A 22,414-nucleotide genomic window follows, 5' to 3' on the forward strand; every position below is an offset into this window, starting at 1 on the left:
TGCATTTACCGCGATCGGAATGTTTTTTTCCCCTGACTAACAGTGTTGTCCAAAATATTCATTTTTTTGTTCTTCATGTGTTAACAAAATATTTATTGTTGGAAAGATTTCTTTTCAGAATTGATCATTATTAATTATCTTCACATTTTCATTACGTATATATACAGACGCTAGAGGAAATTCGAGCATTAATTCAGACATCAATTTCTGTACAAAATCGTGCGGATTGTAGCCATAGTACAAAACAAAACATCTTTTAAAAACTATGCTATGCCGTTTATTAGTGCTGAATATATTTCTTATATACCATTTCTTAAAAAATATTTTAAATCATCGGACTTCCAATTACGGCAAATACAGCCGGTTTCTGTGGACGCGGTCTCTTTTCTACAGGTAACGTGGACGATTTTAAAACACTTACAAGTAACAAACAGCAGTGAAGATAGAAAAGAAATATTTTATAATGTCAATGTTTTAATAATCTACTCTCAATTATTTTTTTGAAATAAAATTCAAACATATTGGAGTTTTCTAACCCGCGTGTATACTATGCGGCTACATGAAAGAGTTTGACGCGTGACCAGGTAATTGTTTTCAAAACATGCAAACTCGGATTATCAGGAAGCACAGGTAGCTGACCTGTCAATCAAATCAGAAGCTATTGTTTTCTTTATGATAGACAGGCGGTAAATTATGGATCTTGAATCAGGTAGATTTTGGGGGCGTTAACATAAAATTGGGTGTTTAAGCTATCATTTCACACGGTCTATGGTCGATGCAATGAAAAGTAAGCAACGACAATCTATTATTTAATTAAATGCTGACTCAGGTTTTATTTTTTTTTTCTGTGGAAATCTTCACAATCTTTCGTTGCAATTTTTTTTAAAAATTTTTATAAGTTTTAATCTAAAAATGAAGTGCTTATGTGTATAACTAAATAAACATTAGTTCGTATTCTTAATGTTAAATTGGATATTGAATTTTGAAATATACTCAGTGAACGGAAGTTTAAAATTAGCATATAATGAGAAGTAAAGGCGGCATTTCTATTTAGATAAAGAGTTATTTAAGGTATTGAAATGAAGAAAAAATATTAGTTTGACAGAAATTTTTGAAATCCAGGATCTTCCTTAAACAAAAGTAAAATTCGTCACAAAGTATTTAAAGTATTTTTTGGTCAAAATATTCAATGGGCGTCCTTTATCTTTCGTATATTTTAAGGTTTTATTAGGATACCTTTTTATACTGCATATGTCAAACAGGGTTAAACTCTATACAAATAACAAATACATAACTTAATTCATAAGGTGTATTTCATAAAAAAATTAAATTTTTATCAAGAAAAAAGTTACTTACTAAGCGAATTCATCACAGCGATCAGCTGATTCTTGTGTAGAATGCACGTGGTAGCCAGTATCCCGACACCCATGAACGCTTTTACATTTTTCCAATGTTTGCTTTGCATGGGCCCTGTGAACAAAGCACTAAAATGATGACATGAATAACGTTAAAAGAAATTATTAAAGATAAACATGATTCGTAAAACGAATGTGTTCTCCATTTTGGATCGCATATACGCTATATCTAAGGTCCCCTATATAAAAGGACTTACATATTGTTCAGTGTAATCAGTCATGACCGATGTGGATGGAGGCATGCTATATAGCACAAAATATAACTTGATACTTCTGATGATAGAGGGAACTGTGAACTACAAATCATGATCTAGCTATTATTTCTATCTTAAATTGAACAAAATGCGGGTAAATGAAAGAGAGGATATAATAAGAATTAATCACTTTAAAAAGAAATGCACTAAATGTATCAAAAAATCTATTGGTATCCGCTTGTTGAAAATGAGATTTAAAAAAAATGGGAATGAATAGGAGACATCTTAAATAGCCTGTGCCTATTTAAGAATCTTGTTCAGCTTTAAATTGTCGCAACGTCTCCGTAATTGTTGGGACACAGGGAAACCAAAAGATTGAAAAAAACTAGAGGTACTGTGAGCAATGAGCTCACTAAATGATACCCCCGCCTCACATAATGTCCTTGTGTTGCTATATATTATTTTACGGTAATGTGTAAAGAGGAATAACTCGTCCTATCAAATGTTATCCAGAAGCTTCTATATGTGACGTCATAGGTAAACATATAATAGCAATGTCCATGTTTTTCTATGGGAAACCTAAAATACGTATCGAATAAAAAGTAAAATAGGAGGTGCACAATGGCAATATGTAATAAAGATTCTGTGAAAGTTTCATTAAATTTCACTCATTAGTATAAGAGGAGTTGCGGATAAAAAAAGATAAAGCGTAACAGACGGACGGACGTACGGACGGACATACCGATTACAGTATACCCTCCCACTTTTCAAGCGGGGGGTATAACAATGTACGGTATATCCTTTTGTTACAAATATTTATTGAATTCGACCAATTACGTGTATGGAAACTGCACTCTACCACAGTACACAAGACAGTGTGGGCATAATACATCAAATGTTCACAGTGGTCTAGATTTATTTCAAATCAATTTTTACATAAAATTTCATACCAGTAATCTTAAATCTATTCAGTGTTTAATTAAATGCTATTTTTTTATATTATGTTAATTTCTTTTTAATACCCCCCGCTTGAAAAGTGGGAGGGTATATAGTAATCGGGATTTCCGTCCGTCTGTCCGTCTGTTACGCTTTGGGGTACCCATCTCTTATCCGTAACTCCTCTTATACCACTGAGTAAAATCAGCAAAACATGGAATTTTGCCATTATAACTATATGGGAGACGGGGGGTATCATTTAGTGAGCTCATCGCTCACAGTACCTCTAGTTGTATTTTACTTTGCTTAACTTTAAAGAATTTTTATACATTATTAAATGATAAAATGGTCAAATAAATTATTATAAAAAAAATACAAGATAGTGAACGAAATTGGTGTATAGAATTCATGACATAATATTTAAGTAGTTTTACCGTTGATTACAATCCTTAGCTTCTGATTCACTTGAATGTTCATGTCCTTCATTACACCTGAAATATTTGACATGACACAAAAGAACATATATTATCATATAAACGTTATGTAATTATTTCTGAACAATTTTTGAGGTTTTCAGAGCTAAAATAAACATGTTGATACACAGTTTATAAACCAACACAATGTATAAGCGCACATACTTTTTTTTAAAATTTAGTGTCATTTTGTTAAAGTTCTCGAATTTCGACATAGAAAGCGAAAATATTGCAACGTCTTTTTGAAGATAACTTGAAAGTGATTCCAGAAAATCACAATCAACTTGGTATTGAGGGAAATCAGATGATAATGAACATGAATTCAAAATCTGCATGAAATAAACTACTATAACCATTATAAGATTTTTTAAATAGAACAAGATGTGTTTGTGAAACCCCCGTATGGCATCATAGTGGAGATTAAACTTTACTTACATGCATGCAAATTAACCTGAAATATCCCTCTGCTCCAAAGAACTGCAAATTCAATTTTCAAAAGTTAATAAGATATTCTAATCTTTTTTGATATTGATATAAGGATTGTCTTAAGACACTACTTCTTTGCAATTTGGAAAACAACGAGAGATAACTCTAAAATTTTGGTAAAACTTTTGGTTTTTCGCTATAGAAAAATGGAAAACGGAAAATATTTTTAAAACATCCCCACCCTTTCATGAAACAAAAATTCCTTTGTACGGGTAATATAGACTGTTATATCACAAATTCATACCAAAGCATTTTGTGTTTCATAGAGGGGGATATGTTTATAAAAAAAAATAAATAGAAATAAAATAAACGACAAAAATGCTTCTTTTTCAGCAATTTTCAAGTGCTTTACAACTGAAACAGTATATTTCACTAAAATATATGCTTATTCTTATATGCATAAAACATAAGAAAAGATTTAAGAAACATTCATTTACACTTCTAAGTAAGACTATTTCATAAGGTGATGCTTCACAGCCCTAATTCAGTGGAAAATATTCTATATCCGTCTTATCTAAAGAGCTTCAATTAGAGATATTTTACTATCTAGTACTGGAAATAAAATTATCAATCAATCAATTACTATTGAACTGTTCTTTGTATTAAACAAAGATTTTATGGCAAAATTGTCATCAATATTGAATTTAATGCAGTTAAAAATATGTGTAGTGAAACAAAATACAAATTAAATGTTAATAAAAAAATCTGCATCTAAAATTTATACAAAATTTAAAAGACATACGTTAAGAGATACGAGTGTAGAAATATCTCAATTTACACTGTTTAAGGGAACTTGGTATACATGTTTTTGGTAAACTTTTATAAATATTTGATGAAATATTGGCAATAGAAACTAGAAAACAACATCTGCCCAATAGAACGGAATAAGTCTTGCTTAAGTTGACTATGAATTGGTCCTCATTGATGAATTCTTTAAAATCTGACAAGACAATTCATCGAATATCATGAAAATTTGTCCTCAGAAAGTTATCTGTCTGATCAGAGGATTATCAGAGGAATAGATACTCCACCTTAAATTATGTTGGTACCCAAAGTAAGATCTTGTCACAAGAAATATAATTGTGAAAGCCCTAGCACTACCTGTTTAAATGGTAGTTCGTGAGAGAACACCCTTCTTTGGATACAAATGTTTTTTGATTTGCATAACAGGGTCATAATTGTTTCACAAACACATGCTGTTCCTTATAACTTATATTTGAGAAGAGATATAGGGCTTTCATAGGGGTGATCAAAAAGTTCGCTAACTAATTCTCTATTTTCAAAACCACAATTAAGAACAGAATGAAATTTTGTAGACATGGTGTCATGCACATGTTCTATAAATAGGAGATATAATGAAATAAACGAGTCTCCAAAGACAGGGGACTTGCACATGCGTTTTATTGGTCGCCATGCTCATTCTGGAAAAAAGATATCATTATTCATACATAGCATTTCCGAGATAGGCCATTCTGACAAATGGACTGTTTTTGTTATAAAAAATAATTTACATGGTATGGTAGGTAGATGGTAATAATATGTACAGAATCTATCTTAACATTTTCATTTTATTTGTTTAGAAAGAGTAGTAACGGTGGTGTAGTATATAAAAACAACCTAAACTTATGCCTTTTAACTTATTTCAATGGCATGAAATAAGTGTGTCGTCCTTTCTACCTCCTTCAGTTTAGTTTAGTTTCGTTTAGTTTGCATATAGTTATGAAACACATTCCGAAATATAAATGAAAATAAAAATGAACAGTTGTAGTGTTTAATAGGTTATAAATAATCAAATAGTCTGTCTTATCTCATCAAAGAAAGGTATATTCTCTATAAGGCCATTTTCTGACCGACCTACGATAAAATCACTTTAAAATGCGATTTTACATATCTGGTAACTATAATCATTTTATTTCATGATCTGATGTTTGTTTTTCAACATCGGTCTCCTAAGTCACGTGATTTAAAGATCACAAATGGCCATAAGCTAAAGAAAGATTGAGGGTAGGTCTATCCACATCAATATTCTACGCATGTTTCTGAATGCAAATGTTCAAAAAAAATATTTATGTTGAAAACACATCAAACTTTAGTAATAATTTTAAAGATTTTTTTTAATTTAACACTGAAGATAATATTTTTGACAAGAATTTTGATGCATCTATATTTTGCATATTTTGAATGTTTTTATTTGCATGCCATAACCAACTTAATGATTTGTTATTCACTTTTTATGTTTTAAAGAAATTTACATTCATGCAAATTTTGAGTTTTACCATTACTCTAATGCTAGTACGGACCGATAGTACCTGACTTTGTGACCTCTATATCATTACAAATAATATCGTGATATTAACCAATCAATATTTATCATTAAATTGGAGCATTAGCTTACTGATTCGTGCAATGTTAAAAAGAAAAAAATACAATCTGAAAATCTGAAGATATTGCAAAACGGCCTTACAAAGAATGATCTTTTATTCTGCACCGATACTTTGCGACCCTATATCATAACAAATACCATTGTTTCGTTAACCAATCTATAGTTATCATTAAAGTGGAATCTAAACCTACTGATTCGTGCAATTTTGAAGAAAAAATACCATCTGCAAATCTGGGCACTGTAGGCCGCAAAACCGCCGTATAGGGAATGATCTTTTATTCTGCACTCATAACATATTTGATATTTGTATAACCATAACACCGTTACAATGATTTTAAGAACTTCGATGTAGATAAAACATTACATTTAAATTAATTAAGAAATAACGTATGTTCAACGTTTTTGGACATTCGTACCAAGAACCTGCAAATATTTGTAATAAGTTCGTAGATATTTGTAATAAGTTTGTAGATAGTTCTATGAATCTGCAACAAATATATTCAAAATATATAACAAAAATGTTGGAAGAAAAAAGTGGGAAAATGAGTTTTAAAAAGAAACCTCTGAGAGCATACAATGGTTGCGTGGCTGCGAAGTTTCTTTAATCTCGCAACAGCGACAAAATTTGAAAAAAAGGTTCTATGCACTAGCCTTGGGCTAGTGTCATACGAAATATCATAAAGATTTTGAAAGCCACCTACAAGAAAAACGAGTAAAAACTTATGATCATTAAAACTAATAACCAAACTACACGTGGATGAAGCGATAAAAAAGGAGCAATCGAATCCAATATTTTTGCGGAAACCACTTGAGAGTACATGTACGTAGATGATTAAAACAATTGAGCTGCACGGTAAAAAAATGGGTCTTAAATTGCTAAAATTTAATTTGCTGGACGACAGCTTGAATATTTTCCCGGTAAACTACATTAAACATAGCTATAATTCATTTATATGCAATATTCCATGAGGTTCGCAGCACTTTTCAAAATCTTAATGTTTCTTAAGTTTATGAATAAAAACTTTGCAAGATACATTGAGGGTATGCCCTAGGAATAAATCGATTTTTAGGGCCCTTCTATTACTTTTTCAATGAATCTGCATACAAACAAACGACAGTATCAATTGTCTGGAGAATATACGGATACTATACAAATAAAATAGTAAAATAGGCACTGCATCCAAGTGTACGGCATTTTATATAACTGCAAATAATATTTTATTTGAGAACAAAAGCCATTTTTTATTGTACAAAATGTGACTTGATCAGCCTCTCACTGTGTACAAACTGCATCATTTTTGCGAGATGACGTCACATTGACAAGTGCATTGCGATCAATGAATCGTTTAAATATTGTGGTGTGGGATTTAATAATCGACAAACCTGCATGTAATAGTAAGTGTTTAAGTAGTCTACAGCTATCCAGCAGTTTGAAATTATAGCAAATAATTTCATTTTGTGGCATTTTGAAGACTTTATATTTTGTGTGACGTTATAGTAAACATTTCCTGTATAAATTAGTCTCCGCCTCTTTACTGTAACTGCGAATCTAGAAAATTTTGAATGTTGACTTCACACCTAGAGTTTCTAATATCAATTTCTAAAAAGTTTCATCAAGATTGCACATCTTAACATTGTTTTCTGTACCGTTTCCTTGGCAACTGTGAGCGACCATTTACATTTTCAAAAAAAAAAAAGAAAAAAAAAGGAAGAAAAAGAAATAACTTTGACACATTGCAAAGAATTATCCTTAAAAGTTTCAAAACGATTGCCTGAGCAGTTACTGGGAAAATCAAAGTTAAAGAATCTTCACTTGTTCCCTGTTTCAATCGCAAAACATGATAATATGAAATTTTTAAATGCAAATCCCACAATTTAAAATTACAAATCACGATTCGATTTCTATAAAGTTTTATTACGAATGTTCAAGGGACAAAGGGAACAAAATTTGTCGACAACGGTAGTCATTCTGAAGCTGAACGTCCACACTGCAAAACTAGTTTGATCGTCTTTTGTAGAATGTTTCAGGAAAATTGTCCCAGTCATCTCCGAGAACTAGCCCGAACAATGTTTTTAGGCGAACAATAACAATATGTCGCCCAACATAGTTCGAAACGACATAAGAAAATGGATAAAAATGATATGTCTTCTTTTGGAAAAGAAAATATAATTATTATTAAGACTTACCTGTGAACTACATGTTTGTTACTACTGCTACCCATTCTGGATCTGCAATAAAAACAAATAAACGAGTAATACACCGTTCTGCTGTGAATATATACCATCATGTTAATATACACAAGTTCAGTTACGGCAGATGCACGGATAAATAGGAAGTTGACATCAATTCTATACAAAAAAAGTGTCATCATATTGTATGCCTCATCAAAAAGTGTGCTAAAGTTATAAACATCTGGGATGCGTAGTTGCTGAGAAAACTGCGACAAAAATCTATTAGATATGGTACAGACGCACGGATATACAGGAAGTTGACATCAGATTTGATCATTAATGCATACCACCATATGGCATGTCTAAGCAAACAGTGATCTTAAATTTCAAGTAAATGCGATGATAAGTTGTTTGAGAAAACTCCTACGAAAATGTGTCATGTATTAGACGGACGAAAGCACTGACAAAAAGGAAGTTGACATCAGTTTTGAGCAAAAATTAATCCGATTATATGGAATGCCTCAGCAAAGAATGTGATAAATTTTCAAGCATTCGCTATGAGTAGTTGCTGTGAAAACTGCGACGAAAATTTCTCAGCTATGTTAAGGACCGATATGGAAAATGTGACCTTTGCACCGTTTTAATATGTATTATTCTTTTTTAAAAATTGTAACAAAGCAACGGAATACTTGTAGAAAATGTAATATGGCTATCAATGATGGATAGGACTGGGCCGTAGTTATTACTTGTTATATCGAGCGTATCAGCTGTTTGTCACGTGACTTGTATAAAAATAGAATTGTTAAGATGAATGTAGGAAATGGGGATAGTGTAAGGGCATACGCTTGTTTTTCAAGAAAAATATTGATACACATCAAAAGATGTTTATTTCCTCTACCCAAAAAGTGCTGGGAGCTAGTCAGTGCTGCTTGCGAAGTACTGAAAATTTTGCCGAAAATGCTCATAATAGCTAAAGATTTCTACTTCGCTTAAATTCTGTTATAAATAAAAATAATGTTATGCAGACCAAGATAAGCTCCCAGCACTTTTCAAAATATACACTATATAAAAAATTAATATTCCATATTTCAGCTCAAACAAAATAGTCTATACCCTTGCACTTTTGACGTAAATCACGAATACGCCGCTCACCGTTTTAGCGATATTCTCTACATTCCTTGTCCCTGTGCAGCTCCATTGCTATATACTAGATAAATTCATATTTTATACACATTGTATTTAATTTTTTTTCTTTTAGATTTAATGATTAGGTTTAAAAATTAGCAATGGTACCATATTTATTTAAGCATTCTTGTAATTATTAAACCAGTGAATCGAGTCCTCTGGATCACATGTGCTGCGTCATGTCAAGGCTGATGACGTCATATTTGACGAGGGACTTAAATTCTTCTATTACTCGACTGTATTGCTATCAAGTATTGCAATTTTACAAGATTTTATAATCGATAAAATAAATAAATTATTTATGCATGATCATGTCGTTTATTAATTTTTGTGGCTTGTTAAATTTCAATGACGTCACAATTAAACTTCCAATATTGTTTATTGACCTTCCTTAACATAGCTGAGTTGTTATGTGTAGGGCAGATCGACAGACGCACGCATAAACAGGAAGTTGAGATCGGATTTTAGCAAAATGAATCATCATATTGCGTATCTAGCAAAGAAGTGTGCTAAAATTTCAAGCATCTGCAATGAGTAGTTGCTGAGAAATCTGTGAAATCTGAGAAATTTGTTTTGGAAAGACAGACAGCTAGACGAACGGACAAACACACAAGGGTAAAACAGCAGTCATCCCTCTCCTTAAGAGAGGGGATATAAAAATAAATTATGAAACATTTACACTAATTTTTATTTCATAGAGACTTGTATTGAATATTTCATGTTTGTAAATTCACCCTCCAATCAAAGTGGCTTTTTGACATTTCTGGCGAATCCCAAACTGCAATCATGTTACACTTTAAACATGAGTTTTCTGGTCTTATATCTTGTTGTACTGCATGTACATGTGTACCTCTTTTTCAGTAGGATTCTTTTTCATTTAAGAAACAAAAAATCACATGTTGACTCTAGATTCAGAAACAAACACTGAAATACACATACAAACACAATAACATACAGACATACTCTCCCATACAAATACACATCGAAGGGGGTGAAACAAATATCGGCATTAGATAAGTCCACATGTACATGTACAATACCGTAAATCTAAAATTTCTTACGTCAAATTGTATTTTGCAAATCTGGGTCAAGAAGCTGTTGATTAATATTTGTGATTAACATTTTTGCAAATTATCATCGGCACTAACATTAAAAAGCGTCCGAATTTCCATAAAGGTTTATAAGTCACGCGTGTTTAATCTGTCATGTTATGGTTTTGTTGCTAGATAAACAATTGGATCTTAATCTTGGAGAAATAAAGGGACATTATACATTTTGGCATGATAGTGAGGGAGACATGAAGATTTCCTCTCCCATGAAAAATCATATCATATCAATATGATTTTTCATGGACGAAAAAATCTTCATGTCTCCCGAACATTCATGCAATGAGTTGTTAAATATACCGAATCAAACACAGTTTAGGAAATATAAAGAAAGGTCCAATGAATAAAGTAAACATTTGATAAGAACAATATGAAACAGTTCTAAGTTATACCGCTAGCAGATCATAAAAAAAAATTTCACCACCATCAACATTCAAAACCCATATATATAAGAAGACTATTCTAAATATTCATATTTTAAATTAAGTTTAAATCGACACAATCAATCAACAATATAAACTATCTAACTCAGTAGTAACCTTATCAGTCGGTGCAATGTGACGTCAAAATCATGAAACACGACGTTTTGTGGCAGGGAAAACACGACGGTCACGTGACTGACTCGGCCAATCAAATTCTTTCTTACTAATGATTATTTATATGAGGTATAATAAATATACTCATGTCAAACCATTGGACAATATTAAATGTGGTAAGACGCTCTCCAAATACAAATATGACATATAAACGGGTGTCTTAAAAGACCACTGTTTTGTTCACATTTTTTGTTGTTGATTTATTAAAAAAAAAAAAAAAAAGATTTTTGCGAATGCAACGAACTCGCAAATTTGCTAAATATTTATCCTCAGTAAAAATGTCCAGACTTACGGTATATCAATAAAGAAATAAAACACCTATGCTAAATCATTTCGTTCATGAAGACATTTCCAATATAATAATTTGATCATCTTTTTTTTTCAATAATTCCCCAAATTACAATTTTTTCTCCATAATAAAATAATTATTGAGGAACAATAGGTACATTTCTTTCTTGATGTTTGAAAGATACTAAGACTGAGAAGTATACAGTAATAATATTCAAACCATCACCAATTTAATAAGTACAGAGTATCACATATATTAAATTCAAATATAATGTCAAATTTTAGTTAAAACCAATCTTCTAAGAATAAAGGCCGCCCGGGCGGCACAGTGGTTAAAGCGCCTGCTCTAGAGTCGCGAAGTAAGGAGTTGATCCTTACGTCGCGGGTTCGAATCCCACCATGGGACGTGGAGACCGGTCCTTCGGATGAACCCGTATAAACCGAAGTCCCCTGTCGCAGGAGGTTCTGGCATGAAGAAGATCCCCCACTGTTTAATGGCCCTAAGTGTAGTAATTTGTACAGCGGGAGCTCTCCACATGCAAGTCGTAGCGTCTCCGTATGAGTGAAAAATTCTGCGATAGGGACGTTAAACTACATGTTATTAATCAATCAAAGGATGGCTAGATTTCTTTACATTCAAAAAATAAATGTTTAAGTGACTCAGGTTCTTATGTGCTTAATGCGCACTGTGTATGATCAATAATGTTTGAAAAATACAAATATTTATTTACACCACTGTATTGAAACTATAAAAACGTATCTTTTGTTATACCCGCAATGCAAAAAGTCCCGCCTTTCACGAACTCCTCCTACATTTTACACAGTAGCCTATTCATCTTTTGGGAGATGGTTGGTGGTGTCATGTAGATGTGCAGTAAGGTTTCGGAATTTTAATTTTGTCCGGGGTTCAAACGGGGAAAAAAAATTACGTTTTTTTATGCAAAAAGTCCCGTCTTCCCTGAATTCCGCTTACATTTTACTCAGTAGTCTAATAATCTTTTAAGAGATGCTCATTGGTGTCATTCAGATGTGCAGTAAGGTTTCGGAATTTTGATTGTGGCCCGAAGGGGTCAAATTGGGGTCGAAAAATGACTTTTTTTTTTCCAAAAAGCCCCGTCTTCCCTGAACTCACCTTGCATTTTTCTTGGTAGCCTAACCATAATTTAAGAGAAAGTTGGTGGTGTCATGTAGATGTGCAATTAGGTTTGGGAATTTTCATTTTTACCCGGGGGGGGGGGGGGGGGTCAAATGGGGGTCGAAATCTTTTTTTTTTTATATTTGATATGATTAATCAAACTGCTTCCAAGAACTTCCCTAATATTCATGCATTAGCCTTAAATCATGATCATTTGAAAAAAGATGGTTTGTTTTGTGTATGTATAAAATGGTTTCAAAATTTGCATTTTCATTTTGATGGCAAAAAGAAGCAGGAAAAAATGGCCCCTCCCTAACCAAGGGGGGTATGATTTGTACAAACTTCAATCTACACCTGTTGAGAATGTCTTCATATTAATCATGCTTTCGTTGTTCTTGAAAAGAAGAATTTTTTAGATTTGTTTCCTTTTATTCCTAAATAAAAACTTTAATGCCTAATTGTGACCTGACCCTTGCCTTTGAGGTCATTATTTGAAAAAAACAAGAAATATGTCTATTGGACATGGAATCCCGCCGGATGTACATTACCAAATAAATGCTACATGAAAATTTGTATTAGTGTATAAAGTTTTATGAAAATATCTTAAACAGTTTCTTTAGAATTGAAACTAGAATCTAAATAAATGGGATAAAGATAATAAATTCTCAACAAATTATGTAGTGCATGCTAAACATAAAGATAGCTTAAAGTATTCCTTTAGAACTAAGCAGAATACAAATTAAAGAGGAGGGAGGTCAAGGTCACAGGAATGTGCAAGGTGAAGTTTTTGATGCAGTTGAATAGCTCTCACCAGAACATATCAACATATTAGGTTTGATAAAAATATCTTCAATAATTTAATGAAACTGAGCTAAACATTTTCTTAAGAAAAGAGAGGTTAAAAGAAAGGTTGAGGTCATAATGTTGTTACATGTACAGTTGAAAAGCTTACATGAGTATGAACTACTATTAGCATATGAAGTTTGATAAAAATATAATTAATGGTTTATTTAAAACTTAGATAAACTGTGAGGCCAAGATCAAAGGAAAAGTCAAGGTCAAAATAAGCTGATGCATTAATAGCTTTCAGCATTATGTATCAGCATATAAAGTTTGATGAATATATCTTGAATTGTTTATTCAAAACTGATCTAGACATTAATTTTAGAAAAGTGAGGCCAAAGTCACAGAAAAGGTCAAGGTAAAAAAGAGTGAAGCATTGTAAGGCTTACATCAGGATGTATTATCATGTAAAGTTTCATTTCACAACTTGAATGGTTTCTTTAAAATTAAGCTAAACACTAATATAAAGAAAAGTTAAATGAAGATCAAAGGAAAAGTCAAGGTCAAGAAATGTTGCTGCAGTTGGATAGTTTACATAAGTATGCATCGACATATGAAGTTTGATTAGACTATCTTGAATAGAATCTTTTAAACTGAGCTAAACACTAGTTAAATAAAAGCGAGGTTCAGGTCAAAGGAAGGTCAAAGTCAATAAATGTTGATGCAGTTGCTGAGTTCCCCTCAACATCTATCAGCATATGAAGTTTGATAAAAATATCTAGAATAGTTTCTTTGAGCCCGATGGAAAGACAGATGGAAGGGTGGAAGACAGACATGTCACAAACTATACATGTATTCCTAATCATGGCGTGGCATAAAGAACTTGAATCTACATTTATGAGGATGTTTCCATGTCAAGACTATGCCAGCAAATTCAAAGATTGTGGTCCTCTGCTTTTAGTGTTTTAGTGAATGGAATGCCATAATTTATGGCAGATTTTGTGTCAAATATCCCCCCTATCATACATGTATGTCAATTTTTGTAAATTAGGTCAAAGGGGAAAAATCATAGCATTCTCGAAAACATTTTGTTGCAGGTAATATACAGGTCAAACATGAAAGTCCTATCTCTCTTCAATCAAAATTTAAAGTTATACGGAAATATAATATATTTGAAAAGTAGATTTAACTTCTAGGTCAAGATTGCAGAGTCAAAAGTCATGACATATATATTTAAAAAAAAAGTCTTTTCACATGTAATATACATGGATAATTTGAATGCCCTATTTTTTCTCTTTCAAAATGATCAATTTAAAATAATGTTATTTTTGGAAAATAGGTAAAACTTTAAGGTCAAGGTCTCACTAGGGTTAAAAAATCATAGTATATTTAGAAAGTTTTGTGGTAATGTACATGTGAAATAGGAAAGCCCTATCTCTTATTTTTCAAAAGTTATGACCAAGGTTAAATTCATTGTGACAAATGCATAAACTGTCAATAAGATGGATAAACTGACAGACAAATGAGATTTAATGTCTCCTCCCTTTCCCAAAAAGGGGGGACAATAATGCCCTTGCTGTTCTTGAGAAGAAGATTTATGATGGAAAAAATCCCCTGCATATTTCTAAACACAAATCAATATTGTGTTTTTATGTCATTTGTTTGTTTGTTGTTAAACATCCCTCTCAGGAATTTTTCACTCATATAGAGACACCACCATTTGAGAAATAATGTGGACAAGTCAAATTTAGGTCAACGTTCATTTTAGGAGTTTTCAGCCATTAAGACATAAAAGAGATATTAACTCGATCTTTCCCTCGCCCCTTCACAGATCCCTGTTTGTTCATGTATGCAAACTACTACTTATTTTTACATTTAAAAAATGTTAATATATACAAACAGTTTAATGTGGTCCATCTCTTTGAATGATTTTCATTCCTAATTCTAGGAGGATACGTTGGCATAAATTCATAAATAAAATGTCAAGCAATCTTACCATTGATGCACTTTTATTTGATTTAATGCAGTCATATTGTGAACATTTCCAATTCATTGGGAGAGAGATAAGTCAAATGGAAAGAAAGTTTCCTACTATTTAGGAGTCACATGATCATTTGTCATTACAAGGACAGGGAGTGGATAGGGAGACCGCCTCCCCTTCCCCCAGAATTTGCAGGATTATAATATATACTGAAGCAAATAAAAATGACTTAGGATGCCCTCCACCCCAGAAAACAGACTCCACCATTACTTCTTTTTTTTGTTTCTCAGGAAATTCTGGTCTGGAAATCCCCCTCCCTCCCAGAAAAAAATTCTGGATCTTGTAACTGAATGTAACGTCGACAACGGGGGATAAATCTTCAGACTGTGAAATTCGTCTATTGTAGCATCCAATGACCTTTGATCCTTTAAACTTAACCATTTGCATTTCAGACTATTTTACCCAAATACATACCAAAACTTATACTTTCCGACTGTCATAGGTCCTGTCAACTTCATGAAATATAATCCATTTAGAACACAAAATGAAATAATTCCTACTGATATACATGCAATGATGTGTACACTACACTGCACGTGCAGTGCAATCTAAAAATGAAAATGGTAAAACTAGTACTTAAGTTTGGTACGTGAGGCAAGCCCAATGTGATGCAGGTATTCAGATACATGTATAGTACAAGAACAAATTTAAAATTATCATTATACCCGCACTTTGTAAAGAAGGTCCGGGTATATTGTTGTTACTCATGTCCGTCCGTCCGTCCGTCTGTCACACTTTTCTTCCCTAAACTCCTCCTACATCTTACACAGTAGCTTAATCATCTTTTGGGAGATGGTTGGTGGGGTCATGTAGATGTGCAGTAAGGTTTCGGAATTTTGATTTTGCCCTGGGGGGTTAAATGGGGGTCAAAAAATGACGTTTTTCATGCAGAAAGCCCCGTCTTCCCTGAACTCCTTCTACATTTTACTCAGCAGCCTAATCATCTTTTGGGGGATAGTTGGTGGTGTCATGTAGATGTGCAGTAAGGTTTCGGAATTTTGATTTTGCCCCGGGAGGTCAAATGGGGGTCGAAAAATGATGTTTTTTATGCTAAAAGCCCCGTCTTCCCTGAACTCCTCTTATATTTTACTCAGCAGCCTAATCACCTTTTGAGAGATAGTTGGTGGTGTCATGTAGATGTGCAGTAAGGTTTCGGAATTCTGATTTTGCCCCGGGGGGTCAAATGGGGGTCGAAAAATGATGTTTTTTACGCTAAAAGCCCCGTCTTCGCTGAACTCCTCTTACATTTTAGTCAGCAGCCTAATTATCTTTTGGGAGATGGTTGGTGGTGTCATGTAGATGTGCAGTAAGGTTTCGGAATTCTGATTTTGCCCCGGGGGGTCAAATGGGTGTCGAAAAATGATGTTTTTTTTACGCTAAAAGCCCCGTCTTCGCTGAACTCCTCTTACATTTTAGTCAGCAGCCTAATCATCTTTTGGGAGATGGTTGGTGGTGTCATGTAGATGTGCAGTAAGATTTCAGAATTTAGATTTTGCCCCGGGGGGTCAAATGGGTGTCGAAAAATGATGTTTTTTTTATGCAAAAAGCCCCGTCTTCCCTGAACTCCTACTTCATTTTACACAGTGGCCTAATCCTCTTTTGGGAGACTTCACTCTTTTGAAATTTTGGTAAAACATCAAGGTCAAGGGTTAAAAAATCATAGCATGTTGGGAAACATCTTGTTATGGGTAATGTACACGTGAAATGTGAAAGTCGTATCTCTTCTTAATCAAAAGGAAATACAACATTATTGAAAAGAAAGTTAAACTTCAAGTCAAGGTCACAGAGTCAAAAAGTCATTCTCTTCTCATTCAAAATATATGACTATGATGACCAAGGTTAAATTTATTGTGACAGATGGACAGATTGACAAACAAATGAGATTTAATGTCCCCTACCTTTAGCGAAAATGGGGGACAATAAATGTCCTTGCTGTTCTTAAGAAGATTTATGTTGAAAAAAGTCCCCTGCATATTTACATGTAAATTGGTTGAAATTGGCCCAGTGGTTCTTAAGAAGTTAAGAATGTGAAGAGTTTGCAGACAAACAGATGGACGACAGAAAACAGTACATTTCAGAAAACAGTATGCTTATAAATAGTTAATCAAGGTGCTTTGGGTAGCAAAATAAAGCTAAACTGGTATATCTAATTCATCCGCAGAGCTTAGTATATCTTTATATGCACAACCTTTTCAACTCTTATAATAATTATTTCTAAAATATTTATATCACCATGTCTGATTCAAGGGAGAACTAGAGATATGACCAGAAGTATATCTGTTGAATATAAAATATGTACATGTATACTGTGTTTTTTTTTATTAATTTGTTTGTGTGTTGTGACAGCAACTGTTATGGCAGCTTTTGGCAAAGGTTAAAGTTTCTCAAATGTAAGTCAAACTCCAAGGTCAAGGTCAAAAGGGTCAAAATTGTTGGTATCAAAGGGAAAGTCTTGTCACAAGGAATACACATGTGAAATAAGAGAGAAATCCTCAGTACTTCCTCACCTGTTAAAAAGTTATTGCCAAGGTTAAAGTTAAATTGGATTCAACTCTAGGGTCAAGGTCAAAAATATTTATACCTGTTGAAAGTTCACAATGATTACACATGTTATGCATGAAAGTCCTAGCACCAACTGTTCAAAACTTAGGCCATTAAGTTTAAGCTATTTTTTCTTGTAAAAGTGGGTCAAACTCCAAGGTCAAGAGATCAAGAGTTCAAAATCAGTGGTACCCATTAAAAGGTTTTGCCAAAAGAAATTTACCAATGAAATGTGGAAGCCATGCATGTGTATTGCCCAATCCACTTAAAACTTATGGGCAAGGTTAAAGTTTCTGTGGACAAACAAACAGACATAAACACAGGAAACAAACTATGTATATGTAGTCAAATGGAAAGATTTTCTATTATTATGGAATCATAAGATCAATTGTCATTTCAAGTACAGGGAGTCAGTGGCTAGGGAGATCAGAACCCCCCCCCCTGGAATTTGCTGTTATTTAAATAAGACTATTTACTGAAGAGAATAAAAATGACTTTGGACATCCTCCCCCTTAGAAAACATGGACCCCAACATCATTGTTTTTATTATTATTTTTTTATTTGCTTCTCAGGAAATCTTAGACTGGATTTTTTTTGACTGAGGTGTGACATCCCCCCCCCTTTCCGAAAAAAGAAAAAAAATTCTGGATCTACGCCTGTATATACTGAATGTCCGCAACGGGAGATAACTTTGTCGACTGAGGCATGCGATGATCTTTGACCCTTTTTGAACTTCAACCTAACCATTTGCATTTATTTATTTTTATGCAATCTATACTAAATCCTTGTACTTACCGAATGTCATAGGTCCCGCAACGAAGTCATGAAATATAATCCATATAATCCAATTAAAACACAAATAATTTTAACTAACCACACCGCACCGTCAGCATACATGTGCTAAATAATCTTATTCCGCAAACCTTTACTGATTCCGTCACCTTCATTAGATGAAGTATGAATCGGCCGAGGTGTGCCGAGTGGTGATATCTAAAAATATGATAATGGGTGACGCAAACCCAATGTGAATGTAGAAATTTTCAATAGGATGTTCACACGTAAAACTGTTCAGTACAAGAACAAATTTCAAACTGTCATAATAAACGATGTTTTAACATAACTTTGCCATCTACGTCTATTTTAAAAACTGTGTGTGTGTGAGAGAGAGAGAGAGTGTGTGTGATGGTGGGGGGGGGGGGAGAGAGAGATAAGCACTGACAAATTAATTGGGTTGTATTTTCAATGGGGTTTTTTTCCTGACAAAATACTAAAAGCAGTTTGCACATTTTGATAAATTCATCAAAAACGCTTTGTACTAAAATAATATTTTATGTCGTTGAGAAAGTAAATTTAAAAAGTTCCAAATTATGGGCAAAATATTTATCAGAATCTAATTAAGTAATTTACTTCATTAATTAAATTCTGTTATTTCAGACTGGTAATGAATTTAGTATACAAAATACATATAAGGCTCATAGATCATATGGTCACCTGAAAATTTTATGCTCAGTTTGACGAATAAATGTACGGTGATAATTTTAGAATTATTTTGACTTTTTCCTTCGAAAGTCCAATATGAAGGAGTGTGTATTTAGAGGCAAACACCTTAGTGCGGGTATTACTGTCTCATGACAGCATCTAGTTTACAAAAATTGTTTTATTTTAACTTTGCCATTTAGGCATCTCATCATAAAGAGGCAAATATGGTGTGTTTGTGTGATAAATCGTTAGTCCATTACTTTTCAAATAGATGTTTCTGTCGTCTATCAGACTTAAACAAAACATATATTGTTTGTTGATGGGAGAGGGGTGGGGGTTGACTAAATTGATTAGGTATATGGCAGCTTTCAAGGAGTTTCTGCCTAATCAAATATTTAAAAAAGTTTGCACATTTTGAAAAATTCATCAGAAACGTTTAACACTAATTTGAATAATATTATTTGTTGTTGATCGATATGAGAAAATAAATTTAAAAAGTTCCAGTTATGGGCCAAAAAGTTTTGTCCCCCTTTATCAAACCTAATTTACATCATTAATTAAATTCTGTTGTTTAATTTCAGACTGGTAATGAATTAAGAATATGAAATACATATAAGAGGCTCATGGGGCACTTGGTCACCTGAGCATATTATGCTCGATTTGATGAATGCATGTATTATGTAAATTATTGAAATATATTGACTTTTTTCCTTGGTAAAGTCTTATATGAAGGAGTGTGCATTTAAAGGCAAACACCTTAGTGCGGGTATTACTGTCTCAGGACAGCATCTAGTTAGATTTTTACAATTAATATAAACTTGTTTCATCATGTATCATCTTTTAGTGATAAATCGTTAGTCCATTACTTTTCAACTAGATGTTTCTGTTGTCCATCAGACTTAAACAAATCATATATTCTTTTTGATCCATTTTTATCTTGATACAAATCTGTTACAAATTCAGACTGGACTGGTCTTATTGCTGAAGAAGCATCCAGACGTTTTACACAACTAAACTGGGTGCATCTATCAGATAACCTTATCTATAGAAAAGTCGTTGTAGTGTGTAATAAATTACACTTGTTTGAGTCAGATTATAAATGAGTTTTTTTTAAATGTATACCGGCAAAAGAAAGAAATAAAAATTCTACTGTAAATCTTATAGGTTTACTCTATCTACCCAGGACGACGTCATAGCCTTATAAAATATTTTTTTCAGTGTTTCAAGTAGATATACGTAAAATTTCTTGAGATAAAATGATAGTACGTGTTTTATCATTTAGGAGAAACTATCTAAGATATCAATGCCAAACTTTTTAAAATAATATTGTTAAAACTGTTATGTACTTTTCTAATGGCTTTTCTAACAACTTAAAGAAATGCCTACTGGTCTTGTCATTGCAATCTCCCCTTGAAAACCAGTAAATAGTGTATCTGTACAATGTTGTTGTTGGCAAACCTCCAATCGAAACTGAAAATAGAGATATCTTGTCTTTCCGATTTAGAAAAACTATAATACAAGTATTGGCACGAAAGAAATAGTTGTCAAACTGCCAAACTAAAACTGGGTGGACCCTTGGAATTTGATATACCTGCGTTTTCGAGTTTAATTTTTGAAAGGATGATTTGAGAAATTGAGCAGTGCCTTTTTTTTCCCCTTTATAATTCATAATTTTTTCTTATAATTAGATATAGAAAAAAAAAGAAAATGCGCAATTGTACTAAAAACAAAAGAACCTCATTTCATTTTTTACCCATGGTCTCTAATACAGTGTTATATAACAAATTAAATTCTTGGAAATATCTGATCTGACATTATTTTTAGAGTAAACTTCTCTGTACTCATTTTTACCTAATGAAAAAAATCTAATATGAGACAATATTAAATTATAAAGAATTCTACATGTTCCTTTAGACCTATTATCATGTTCATTAGTTAGTATTTCAAACTAAGGTTTAAATCAGCCCGTACATTTCGATTAACAAATCAATAGTCTCAAATCTACGAACTCCACATTCATGAAAGTATAGATCCAGTGAGATTGCAAGGGATTTTTTATGATAAAGACTGCGAATGATGAGCATAAAAAGAGTGCATTTAATGTATATTAAAATACTTAGAAAAAATTCTCTTACTAACTCTTTTTCTTTGAAATTACAAATATAATTTGAATACTATTCAACTTTTTTTGATAGAAAATAAGAAAAGTAAGTGTTTGGAAATTGATGCATCAATCATATGAATCCATTATGAGACATTTTATTATTTTTAATTTAGGTATTTGATATTCGTGAAAGATATCTATTTGTTCATATTCTGATCTTTTATTTCGCGATCTTTTTCCTTTCAAAACTTTGTATGAGCTGCCGAAAACATCAAAACACTTAGGTCAAAAAATCTAATCATATATGATTACAATTTGGTATATATTTTTTGTCACGTGCATGTTTATACCTAATCACAGGTTTTGGTACATCTTCTAACGAAACTTAAGCTTGTACATCTACATGAAATAATACTTACTTATATCGGTCTTCAGTTTCTCGGTATAACTGTTGACAACTCTCTACACTTTGACCGATTATGAACAGAATCTACATATATTTTTACCTGTAGGTTATTTCTATTGGGTAGCATTCTAGTGATAAACGCCCCAATAAATGTCACACATAATTTGGAACCTCTCCAATCATAGACGTTCCTGACTTTAACCTTTTGCAGATCAGTTTTGAACATTGTACAAGTCTGTCGATAACTAGGATTTTAGTGTTTTAAAGAAAAGAATATAAAGAGACAGACTTTGAGTTTTTTAAGAGTCCACGTCATCATACGTTTTTTTTTTCTAAAATTCTACACTCACATTTGTATTGAATATATCTAATTTTGAAATTAATCACAGATGCGAAAAAAATGTAATTTTCTACATTTTTTATTTTATTATTCAAAATTTAGAACAAATGCACAAACTAGTTATCTAAATACATGTAATGAATGATATTGATACATAGAAAGAAAAAGAAAAAAATAATCAATGATATATATTATAGTAGAATAATGACGAATCAGAAAAAAAGATACATTTCTCAGGGTCAAAACTTTTTAAACAAAGTATTTGGTTGCTGTACACGATTTCTGCCAAAACTTGTTTATCTAACTCTTTTACAAATACCGATGACAAGGCGGTTAATTTAAAAGTCATTG

At 32.5% G+C, this 22,414-nt stretch overlaps 1 long non-coding RNA gene across 1 annotated transcript; it reads right to left on the reverse strand.

The window, feature by feature from the left end:
• Positions 1-1,362: 1,362 nt before the first annotated feature.
• On the reverse strand, positions 1,363-21,794 carry LOC134235773 (uncharacterized). Its single transcript, XR_009985479.1, has 4 exons — positions 21,737-21,794; positions 8,075-8,116; positions 2,980-3,036; positions 1,363-1,470 (listed from the first exon to the last, which is right to left on the reverse strand). It is a non-coding gene; the product is annotated as an uncharacterized LOC134235773 (long non-coding RNA).
• Between the last annotated feature and the right edge of the window lie 620 nt (positions 21,795-22,414).

This window comes from Saccostrea cucullata, unplaced genomic scaffold (assembly GCF_032062105.1).
Source record: "Saccostrea cucullata isolate Sc308-1 unplaced genomic scaffold, CSIRO_AGI_Scuc_v1 ctg3692, whole genome shotgun sequence".
In the NCBI taxonomy this organism is placed as follows: Eukaryota; Metazoa; Mollusca; class Bivalvia; order Ostreida; family Ostreidae; genus Saccostrea; species Saccostrea cuccullata.